Consider the following 12,262-nt stretch of genomic DNA (forward strand, 5'->3'; position numbering starts at 1 on the left):
GTCATGACCATGCCTTTTCCTGCCTCTCTCCCAATAGCTCCCAAATCCCAGCAGACATTTCATCTTCCCTAACTACAATTCAGATCCTGGACTTAAATTTCATTGGGATCCAGGGTCTAATTTAGACATAGAGATTCTAAGACTCCCTGCCTTTTCTAAAACCAATGAATGAAGAATTGAAGTAGAACTGGATCACCTCAAGGCCCAGCCTATAGCAGGGGCTAGAGAGGGTGCTAAAGTACAGGGAGGGCAGGAGACAAGGAGGCAGTTCTGTATCCTGTGGACCTGGCACCCATCATCCTGTCACTCTCTCTCCATCATATGCTCCTGCACAGAGGAGCACTACCAGGAACCTCCACTACCTTGAATCTGATTAAGGACTTACCATTGGAAAAGGGACCTAAGAAAAAAAAAAAATCACAGTCATGTGTCTCTAATACTCCCCATCCCCAAACCCAGTAGCAGAAAATACAGTTTGAAATACAGTAAGAGGATTTCTCTTCCTACCTGGATCCTATGGCAGGGGGAGGGGGAGTCTAGAGTAGACACAGGCTAAGGGACAACATGGAATCAGGCACTTGGCTGACTTAGAATCTATCATCTTTCTCACATTTGTCTGCACTTAAGTCCTGCTCCCCAAAGGACACTTTCTGAAGAGATCCAAATACCTAAGGTGATCTGTTGGTTAGCTACAGCCAGAAAAGTGCTCCATGTACCTGGGTTAACATGGGAGCTCAGACCTAGGCTCGGTGAGTGGCCTTTGCCCATGAGTCAAGCTCCAGGCAAGCTGGGCCCACTGGGCTGGAGCAGATGCCCCTGGGCTCCTGGTACCCAGACATGCCCTCTGAGGCTCTCCTGCAAAGGTTGTACAGAGGCAGCATCCCCAGGCACCCCTAAGGATCCAGGCACTGCATCCCTGAGGTTGCTCCATGTAACATGGGGTCATTCTGAGTGGGCTCTCTTGATGCAGACACCCACCCACCTGCTGCTCTCTTTTTCCCCTCATCTGCCACAGGACCCCAGGGACAATTCTGTACCATATGACATGAAGCATGCAGGCTTCTGTACCTTATGACATCATAAAGAATGCAGCCTACTGCAGGCTGGCCACAGTCCTGTGTTCCCCTGATGACCAAGATCAGAGGCACTGCTCATCCCACCTTTCTCTAGAACAAAAGGAGGGTGGGTAAGATAACCCAGAATGATATAACTGGCCAAGGAGCACTCACTGGGGCTAGGCAGATGCCAAATGGGATCTGCAACTGAGACCATATGGACAGACTGGTACCCTACTTCCCCACTCAGGTGGCACCTCCTGAACAAGAAATACTGCAGGATCTTCTAGAAGAGGCACTGCCCCAAGAAGGTGATGAAGCCCACAGGACATTTTCATCAAAACAGCCACACACATCTCAATGGGGTCACCCATGCTAGGCCAATCCTGGGTGAGATTTCTATCCATCAGAGAAAAGTAGGACACCTCTTGGCCAAAGAAGTGGCTATAAAGGAACTTTGAGGACACTTCCAAACTGTATCCTTCTGAAGACCAGTCTATAGATGTAGAACGTTCAATCCTCAGTGTGAAAGCTTTCATTGAAAGAAGTTTTAACATGTGACTGGAAACTTCGATCTTCTCTTGGGTTCACAGTACATCATCTCCCAGTTTTCCTGGGAAAGACCAGCTCAGGTACAGGTGTGAAAGGACTGGCAGAGAACAAAGGCCTCAATCCTAGAGACAATCAAGAAGGACAGTAGCCGAGTAGGGCTTGACTCCATCTACAGGCAGCACTGGAAATCCACCAGAAAACATCCTTGAGATCCAGAGACAGCTCTCAGCAGAGGGGAAGGGAGGCTGATGGCTCTACACTCTGGGACCTCAGGCTCAGCCTCACAAAAGCAGCCTTCCTGGGGAAAGTGTAGAGGAACCTGGAAATTTCCCCCAGGGCTACTGGGGGCTGATGAGCAGACACTGGGTGACTTGGGCTTGCAGATGTAGCAAGTGGACCCAGAACCTGAGGAAGGCAAAGAGGCAAGTGAACTCTCTCTCACCCATGTTCAAGGTCCAACCTCAGAAATCCCAGTACCTCCCAGAGCTCTATCACACCGGGAAGGCCAGCAGCAGTCTATTCCATGAACACTGCCTGAGAGAAGGTTGGACAGGACACACCTGAGGGTCAAGTGGAAAACAAGGTCATGAGAGTCTATTGCCTGCCATATATTCACGTGGGATTCCAACTTTGGAACCAGCTGCCATTGCCAAGACCCTAAAGCCAGTGGGGTGGGTCACATTCATGAACTGCAGGCCTGGTGGATGCAGAGGCTGCTCTGGCTGAGGGCAGTCTGACCTTGACTGCTACATGGCTCAGGAACCTAAACTTTCAACATGACCAGGGCCCCTGGGAGGCTCAAGTGGCCCAGTAGAGAGGTGTGGTGAGGACCTCCAGGACCCAGCTAGGCACCCAGGGCCTGAGTCTCCCCTTGTCACCTTCAAGCCCGTCTCTTCAACTTTACCCAAGAGAAAGTCTCAGCTCATCTAGGGAGCAGGACCCAAATTCCCCTCCCTCTGAACCAGATCTGAAGGATTTGACATTCTCTGGAACATTGATCCAGACTCCACTGGGGAGACAAGGTATTAGTATGGTTCACCATACCCAAGAATCCTCCTTTCAACAAAGCCAAGGTCATGAATAAGCTTTGAAATGGAAACAAATAACCTTGAACTTTCCCCCTGTAGCCAGGATAGAAGGTGAGAGACAGGGAAGCTAAGGAACAGGGAGGGGGCTCAGCTTCCTGAGGCCTTGAGATTGAGATGGCAGGGGGAGAAGTGTGGCCATTCATTCTAAGTGCTCACAGGCTCATTGACCTTCAAGGAACAACTTGTATATCAGAGAGAACAACCTTTCGATCCTGCCTTCAGCATTTTGTAGGAGCACAGCCTTGACCTTTCATTTAGAAGTTCTGGGGCCTCAGCCTCCTAGGACAATGAGCTGCAGCTGCTTCAGTCAAGTATTTTTGTATTATGTAAACATCCATGCATGTATGCCGAGGTCACCAAGGTCTTACATCCGTTTCTCTACATGCCTCTCAAGACGCATCAATGAAATTTCCTCCTGATAGAAATCCCAGCTTACTCTGGTCTTTTTCTTCAAAACAATCATTACACAGACACTTCACTTTCCTGTCATTAACTTCAGTCAAAACCATTAGGAGTCGTGTGTGTGTGTGTGTGTGTGTGTGTGTGTGTGTCTGTCTATCTCAGAATTGATTTTGGGCTTCGAGTCTGGTTGTGAGGTGCCCCCACTCCCAATGTCCCCTGCCCTCCAATGTGGCACCTGCACAGGAGTCTGAGACATCCTTTGCCAAAGTCCCAGAATGAAGACTGAAGGGTACCTAGAGACACAAATAGAAGTCCAGAATGAAAATAAGGTCACCATGAGATGAGATGATGGCAGAAGAGTTAGAAATTGTGCTAATATCATCTCCCCAAGTCCAGGTTCCCCAAGAGCCTTCCAGCAGAGTCTTGATGAAGTCTCTACCAAAGACCTTGAGACCATTCCACAGAGGAATCCGCCCAACGCTGCAGCTTCCAGGCAGAAGTTCAGGAAATTCTGCTCTGAGGACACATCTGGGCCCAGGGAGGTCCTCAGACATCTCTAGGAGTTTGCTAGACAGTGGCTGAGACCTGATATTCACACAAAGGAGATGTGGAGATACTGGTACAAGAGCAGTTCCAGGCCATCCTGCCTAGGATCTCAGAGCACAGGCCCAGAGAGGTCAGCCTGGAGTCAGAATCACTAGCTAAGCCCTGTCACTGGGTTCTTGCTCAGCCTACATGTGAGAAGTCACCAAAGTTCTCTTTGTTGGTCCAAGAGCCAACTGCACTCATGGGGAAATATGAACCTTGGTTTTTTTGAGCTTGCCTTTGACTAGTTGTAATAAGAATCCATCATAACCCATGTCTGGACCTCTCTCTGGCTGAGGCAGATCTCATTCCTGGGACTGAGCTCTAGCTAGAAAGTTTCTCTACTCTGTTAGGACAGTCAGCCCATTGCTTGATTTTTCTCTGTTGAATGCCTCTATTTCTGCACTTTCTGACATGCTTTAATAAGTTATGTATCCAAAAAGGTAAATTGCTTCAACTTTCAGAATTCTTGATTCTTGCTGTGGCGGCATGAATGGAAGCTTCTGTAACCCCATCCAGGAAACTAACATTTCAAGGACCTCTCAAATGAAAGTTTGGTCTTAAAAAATTAGGATTCAGCCCTCAGACAAATATTGTCTTCCTGCTCAGAAGATGAACTTTGCAGAATGGAGTTGGCCTCAAGGCCACTAAAGGATGCTTGTGAGCAACCCCGGATCCAAAAATGAACATTCCAAGGAACCAGATCCTTGGTCTCGTGTGTCAAAACCCAGGCAGAGGAACTCCGCTAGGACCATTGCGAGACAATGCACGCATAGATTAGAGACAGGGGTGGCTATAGGCACATCGGCTGGATTTTTGGTGCAGTCAACCTGTCTCAGAGCCCCTCCCCCTGGGGCAGGTCTGGGGAAGTAGACACTGGTGCCTGAACATAGTTAGACCAGGCTCTGTGCTCACCCTGGGAGGCCTCTCAAAGACCCTCCTTCAGGGCACAGGAGGCAGCTACTACAGAACTAGAACCTGGGGGCCCTTCTCTTGGTACTGGGAGTGATTAAGAAGGCTGCCAGGTGGATACCCCCACCCACCTACCCATCCATCCAGAGGCCTCAAGAGACAACTTCCTGCCCTCAGATTTCATGAAGCATCTGTTGGTCAGGAGTGAACACATGATGTTGGTCTGACCCAGGCTCACATCTGGATGACCCAGCAGTCAGGGCCACTTGGTCCTCACCTTTTACCTGCAGACTTGAGGGAGAGACCAGCATCACCAGGGGGCACAGGGGACACCAAAGGGCTCGAGGGTCTACAGTGGGAGAGAGAAGACTCCTTGCAGAGGTTCAGGATGGGGCTCCCCTCAGCACAGACTTGGTCCTGATGTCTGAGTCTCCTGTCCACAGCCCCACCCCTTACCTACACTCAAGCCTCTGCCCAAGCACTTGGATTTAAGTGACCGGCAAATCCCTCAGTTCCTCTCTGCTCCAATTTCTTTTCCCGACAGTCTTACAATATAATGTTCCTCCTGTCATCCAGGAATACATAGTGACTCCCTCTCCAAATGCCTCCAAGTCATGACCATGGCACTTCAGCCACTGTCCTTGGCTCCCCCAGGCACCCACAGTTCTGACCCATGAAGACCCTCCTCTAGGAAAACCTACCATGTTCATTCAAATCTAGTACTTTGTAGGATATGGACGCAGTGACCCTTGTATTCAAGTATTCAGCCAAGAACTTAAGTTTACACAGGAAGTATTTAACTGAAGTTCTTATATTTTTGCTAAAAATATTGTACACTAAGAAGTAAAACCATTTCTCTCACAGTGAGGATTTGCCATAAGCTTTAAGGCTGAACAATGGCATTTCCTCACGTGATCAAGACAGCCCTACAAACTTTTAAAAAGTCACTTCATCAAATGCAGAGTCCGTCTCCAGGTCTGGCCCTCGTCCTCTTCCCTGAGCTGCTCTGATATTTATAAAGCTCTTGAGTCTCCCAGGAGAAAAAACAAGGAAATTAAAAGAACCCAGACTAGTGGACCCTCCTGGGGCTGAGCTGCTGCACTCAGAGCACATACTAGAACCACCCAGGACCTTCAGAACTGCTACTACTTGGGTCCTGCCTGGATCATCACATCAGAATCCCTGAAGAAGGGACCTCATTAGCACTGGGAAACCCTCTTCAGGTAGTTCTAGTCTATAGTCTCAGTGTGACTCACTAAAATCCTAGCCCCTGCAGCACAGTGAGGTGGGGAAGTCAAGGAGGCTCCCGCTCTCATATGGCTCATGACAGGATACTTGCTATTCCTTGACAGGAGGAAATCTCCACCCAGGCTGCATGCTGAAATCACCCAGACACTTCAAAAATGTCAGTTCCTGGACCTCACCCTCAGGTACTGAAGTCTCCAACACTGGGATTGACCTTTGAAAAGAGGAATCCACTGTCACCTCAGGACTAGGAAGGAGTCTGCAGGTGAATTCACTCACACACATGATCCCTGCTCTGACTGACCTCAGACAGCGAGTGGGGAAGGGGACTTGACCAAGGACTTACACTGAAATTGACTAAGTGTTGGCTGAGGTCAAGGACAGACTAAGGGACAGTACTTATGATGAGTGTACTCTGGAAAGTCTTTATGCACAAGACAACAGACACCTCAGACAGGAGTAGGAGGCCAGCTTGATGAAAAGCCCTGGAGAGGGACATGCAACTAACACAGAAGGAGCACAGCTCCCAAGACCTAAGGATGTTTGATATTCTCAGCATGGTGCGGTATGGATGTTTGATGTTCTCAGTGTGGCTGAAACAGATGATTGAGGAAATTCAGCTTGATCGAGTGGACAGATATGAAAAAGAAATTCCTGTCCTGAATAGCCTAAGAAAGAGGCTTGGTCTGCATACCAGGGACAGGGAGAGAAAGATCCCCATCAGAATGCTGTGGCTGTTGACCTTGAGTGACTTTCCATGCCTGGACTTTTTTCTTCTAGTGTGAAAACAGATCTAGTTCACACCCTGTATGAGTGATGGTGATTTCTCTTAAGTTGAAGCTGTGAGTGAGCTATGAAGGGAATTCAGGAATTGTTCCCTATGAGAAGATGGTGTGGGCCCCCCCCCATGTGACTTACATGAACATCCTAAGATCCCTGATGGGATCCCTATACCCTCAGATGTCCATGATATCTCCACACCCATTTCCTGTCTCCTCTTCAGCAGATTCCACCCCAGACAGTGAGCCATTGCTTAGGACTGAACTTTAAGATAATTTGAACATCAAAGCCTACTGCACCTGACACAAGGGATACCATGGCCACTTCTAGTCTCCATATCCAATGGCATGAAAAGCTGTGTGAATGAATAAAAGGACATCTATTTCTGTCTTGTGCTTGGGACTTAGAACACAGACCTCAGAGCATGGAGAAAACTCAGCTTCCTGGGCCTTGGGACCCATCATTCTTCTCCCTCTCCTCCATTGCCCTACCTGCATGGAGACTCCTTCCCCATCATGGTGGCTTCAAGTCCCAGAGGAGGAAGTAAGAATCCTGATGTTAGCCTTTCCTGAGGGATCAGATGGCTATTCCTTCAGGTTCCTGGGCGTCACTCCCTCCATTTAATGTACAGCTCCCGCCTCTCACTTCAGAACTACATAGTGTAGTTTATAAGTTTTAATATAACAGGTTTATTTATACCTTATCTTTTAGACCTTTTTCTCCACATTTCCTTGAAAAAGTTCACTGGATGATTCCATCTCTTGAGTAGACTCAAAGTATTAATTATGTCAGGTAAACATCCATCTATATACATCCACCTTATTTCACCTTCCTAACAATGCCTAAAGTAAGACCAAACACTAGATTGGGGTATTTGAAAAAAATATCTTTCCCATGGATAATATAGGCTTGGTGAGAACTCAGTTGTCTTATGGGTCATAGAAGGCACCCATCATCTCATCGCTGGGGCAGAAATGAACATTTGAGCCCAGAGCTGGGGTTAGTTGACAACTTCTGACCTGCATGTTAAATCCCAGGCTGAGGGTCACATTAGGATCTGCTGCCCTGGGCAGTTTACTACACATCAGTTAATGACAGCCATGGGTACAGGAACATCTGACCAGAATTGGAAAAACCACCACCCTAATCAGAGACCTCCCTCCACCCAGGGACAAGCTCCTATGTACAGTTACCCATATAAAGAGGGTTAATTTAACACCAAGGACAAGACACACAGGGTTGACAGTGAAGATGCTACTGCTGGTGCCCATGAGAAGAATCTTTAATGTCAGAACTATTTCAGTTCTAGAGTGAAGAACCATCAGCTAATTTAAGAGTTCTACACAGACTGGGGTTTCTGTACTTCCCACTTGCACGGAACCCCTCAGCAAGGAAAAAATTCTGAGATCATGGGTGTGTATTTGTGAAAATTCCCCAACCTTTGACCATGTGACTCCAGAAACCCCAGCTTCTCTCTAGACCACAGCACAACTTCTCCCAGGATTCCACACACAACTCAGCTCAGGTGCAGGTGTGGGATGATGGCATAGGAGAACAAAGGCTTCCAAACCTGGATGAACCAACTGGGACAGTGGCCTTGTTGGCCCTGACTCCATCCATAGGCAGCTCTTGGAATCCACCAGGACACAGCCCTCAGCTCAGCACAGTCCCAGCTGAGAGAGAGACACTGAAAGTCACAGCTACTTCCAAGGACCTCTGAACTCAACCCCACACAAGCAGCCTCGTGGAAAGTGAGGAGCAGCATGGACACCCCCCCCACACACACACACCATGACTGGCAGTTGAGGAGCTGACACTGGGAGACTTGGGCAAGTGGACCCAGAACCTCAAGAACCCTGGAGGCAGGTGGAATCTCTGGTCCATCCTTCCCATTTGGCCATCAGAAATTCCACTACATCCCAGAAGGCCATCAGTTGACAAATGATCTACAAAACCTTCATTATTGGTAGTTCAACACCTCACTGAAAGGTTGAAAGGAAACAGTCATGTGAGTCTGCCATCTGTCACCTTTTCAGGCTAGGGATTCCAACATGGAACCAGCTGCCTTTGCCAGTTCCCAAAGCCAGGAGGATGGGTCACATTCATTGACTACAGTTCCTGGGTTACAGGGGTTGCTTTGGCTGAGGGCAGTCTGACCTGGACTCCTTATAGAATATGAACTTTAAACGTGAGCAGGATGCCTGAGAGGCTCAAGCAGCCCAGGAAGTGATGTGTAATAAGGACCTCCAGAACCTGGCCAGGCACTCAGGGCCTGAGTCTTCCCCTGTCACCTTCAAGCCCATCTCAACTTCACCCAAAAAAAGATCCATCTCACCACAGGATCTAGATAGATCCTTCATAAACTCTGAACCAGATCTGGAGATTTTAAGATCCTCTGAACATTGATTCCCAACTCAATTTAGCACAGCCCCCTATACAAATGAACTCCTTCCCCAAGGTCAAGGTCATAAATAAACTTTGAAATGGGAACAGACAACTTTGATCTTTCTCCGTGTAGTCAGGATTGGAGCAGAGAGACAGAGAAACCAAGAGCTGAGAGGGGCTCAGCTTCCAGGGGCCTTGAGGTTGAGATAGCAGAGGGAGAATTGTGACCATTTATTCTTAGTACTCACAGGCCCATTGATCTTCAAGAAACAACTTGTACATAGAGAATAGCTTTTCAATCCTGATTTCAGAATTTTCTAGTAGGGCAACCTTGACCTTTCATTTAGAAGTTCTGGGCCTCATCCTCCTACAACATTGTGTTGCAGTTGCTACAAGAGTCATCCTTAGAATATTTGTGTCACGTATACATCCGTGTACACACCGAGATCATATGGTCTTACATCCATTTCTCCACATGCCTCACAAAAGGTGTAAGTGAATTCTCCTATTCTAGATCCCAGTTAACTCTAGTCTTTCTCTTCAAAACTATCTTTACACACAACAATTCACTTTCCTATTACTAATGAGTTTAGCCAAAACATTAGGATTCAGTCCTTGGACTAATAGGATCTTCCTGCTCAGAAACAAACTTGGTGAGAACTGAGAGGACGTCATGGTCACTAGAGGGAGCATATGAGTGGCCATGGATCAAAAAAATGAACATTCCAGGGAACCCAAACCCTCCATCTTAGGTGTCAAAACCCAGGCAGGGACTCTGCTAGGACCAGGGGGGTGGGCAATGCACCCATAGATCAGTCAGACAGGGGTGGCTGCAGGCACATCAGCTGGGTTTAAGTGCAGTCACCTTGGCTGGGAGCCCCTCCCTTGGGGACATCTTTGTGGAGGTAGACAAGGTGCCTGAACCTGGTTAGACAAGACTCTACATGCTCACCCCAGGAGGCATTTCAAAGACCCTTCTTCAGGGCACAGAAGGCAGCTGCTGCAGGTACACCAGGACCCGGGGTCCCTTCTCCTGGTACTGGTGATGACTGTAAAAAAGCTGCCAGGTGGATACCCCCACCCACCTACCCATCCACCCAGATGCCTCAAGAGACATCTTCCTACCCTCAAATTTCATGAGGTATCAAGGAGTCAGGAGTGAACATGATGCTGCTCTGAACAAGGTAGGACCAAGATAACCCAGCACTAAGAGGCACCTGTCCCCACCCTTTCCTGAGACCTTAGGGAGATGCCAGCCACCACCAGGGGGCACAGGGACAGCAGAGGGCTCGAGGGTCTAGAGGGGAGGACCAGGGATCCTCTAGAAGAGGGTCAGGCTAGAACTTGCCCTGAGTGTCCCCGTGTCTGAGCCACCTGTTGACAGGCCCACCTCACCTACATTCAGCCTCTACTCACACATTTGGGTTTTAGGGACCAGCAAATCCCTCAGTTTCTCCCTTTGCTCCAGTTTCTTTTCTCAACAGTCTTAATATAGTGTTCCTTGTGTCATCCAGGAATATACAGTGACTTCTCTCCAAATGCCTGCAAGTCACTTCTATCACACATCAGCCACTGTCCTGGGCTCACCCAGGCACCCACAGTTCTGACCCATGAAGAAAACCTAGTAGATTCATTCATGTCTAGTACCTTGCCTGTAAGATACTAACACAGTGCCCCGTCGTGTTCAAGTATTCAGCCACGAACTTAAATACGTTCTGTGTAAATACGTTTAACTGAAATTCCTATATTTTTGCTGGAAATGTTTTACACTAGGTGAAAGTGTTTAGCTTACAGTGAGGACTTACCATAAATTTTGAGGATGAATCGGAGCATTTGCTCACATGTCATCTTGAGGACATACAGCCCTACAAACATTTGAAAAGTCACTTCGTCAAATGTAATGCCAATTGAGAGAGTCAGTCTCAGGAAGAATTCCAGGTCTGGCCCTCGTCCTCTTCCCTGAGCTGCTCTGATCTTTATGAAGTTCTATTCAGTCTCTCAGAGAGAAAAAAAACAAGGAAAGTAAAGCAAAACCAGACAGTCTGACCTTTTTGACACTGAGCTACTGCACCCAGAGGGCTCATTAGAACCAGCTGGGACCTTCAGAACTGCTGCTACTTGGGCCCCACCTGCATTGTCACATCAGACTCCCTGAAGAAGGGACCTCATCAGCACTGGGAGACCCCCTCCAGGCAGTTCTAATTGACAGCCTCAGTGTGACTCACTAAAATCCTAGTGCCCCAGATCACAGTGAGGTGGGGAAGCCAAGGAGGCCCCTGCTTTCAGGTGCAGCTCATGACAGGGTACATACCATTCCTCTATGGGAGGAAATCTCCACCCAGGCTGCATGTTGAAATCACCCAGCTGCTTCAAAAATGTCAGTTATTGGACCTCACCCTCAATGTACTGAAGTCCCCAAAGGGACTGACTTTTGAAAAGAGGAATCCACTGTCCCTTCAGGACTGGGAAGGAGTCTGCAGCTGAATTCAGTTGCACACACGATCTACCAGCTCACTGACCAGGACTTATGTATAATTTACTAAGTGTTTGGTGAGATCAAGAACAGACTACAGAGGGGTCACCTGCTGGAAGAACTTTATGTGCAAGACAACAGACACCTCAGTCAGAGGTAGGAGCCAGCTTGTGAATAGCCATGGAGGGTGATGTGCAGCTAACAGAAGGAGCACGGCTACCAAGACAAAAGATGTTCAATGTACTCAGGATGGTGCAGATCAGTGTGGCTGGAGCATGGGTAATTGAGGAAATTCATTCAGCCAGATCTATCGAGTGGACAAACATGGAAGACAAATTGCGGTCCTGAATAACCAAGAGGCTTGGTCTGCACACCAGGAATGTGAGAGAAAGATTCCCATCAGAATGCTATGGATGCTAACCTTGAGACAGACCTTCCTGGATTTTTTAGTTCTAGTGTGGAAACAGATCTAGTTTATGCCCCCTATGTGTGATGGATATCAGATTTCTGCTTAAGTTGAAGCTGTGAGTGAGGGATGAAGGGAGTTCAGGAATTGTTCCCTATGAGTAGATGCTATGCCCACCCCCAACATGTGATCTACATGAATGTCCTAAGGTCCCTGGATGGGATCCTTGCCCTCTCAGCTGTCCATGGGATCTCCACACCCATTTCCTGTCTCCACCCCAGTGGACCCCACCCCAGAAGCAGTGAGCCACTTTTTATGACTGAGGTTTAAGACAATTTGAACACTGAAGCCTACTGCACCTGACACAAGGGATGCCATG

General features: G+C 48.1%; 1 long non-coding RNA gene across 1 annotated transcript; it reads left to right on the forward strand.

The window, feature by feature from the left end:
• Positions 1 to 1,097: 1,097 nt before the first annotated feature.
• On the forward strand, positions 1,098 to 7,005 carry LOC122237415. The gene is made up of 2 exons (XR_006215962.1): positions 1,098 to 2,629; positions 5,947 to 7,005. It is a non-coding gene; the product is annotated as an uncharacterized LOC122237415 (long non-coding RNA).
• Positions 7,006 to 12,262: the final 5,257 nt, after the last annotated feature.

The sequence above is a fragment of the Panthera tigris genome, chromosome A1 (genome assembly GCF_018350195.1).
Source record: "Panthera tigris isolate Pti1 chromosome A1, P.tigris_Pti1_mat1.1, whole genome shotgun sequence".
NCBI classification, from domain to species: domain Eukaryota; kingdom Metazoa; phylum Chordata; class Mammalia; order Carnivora; family Felidae; genus Panthera; species Panthera tigris.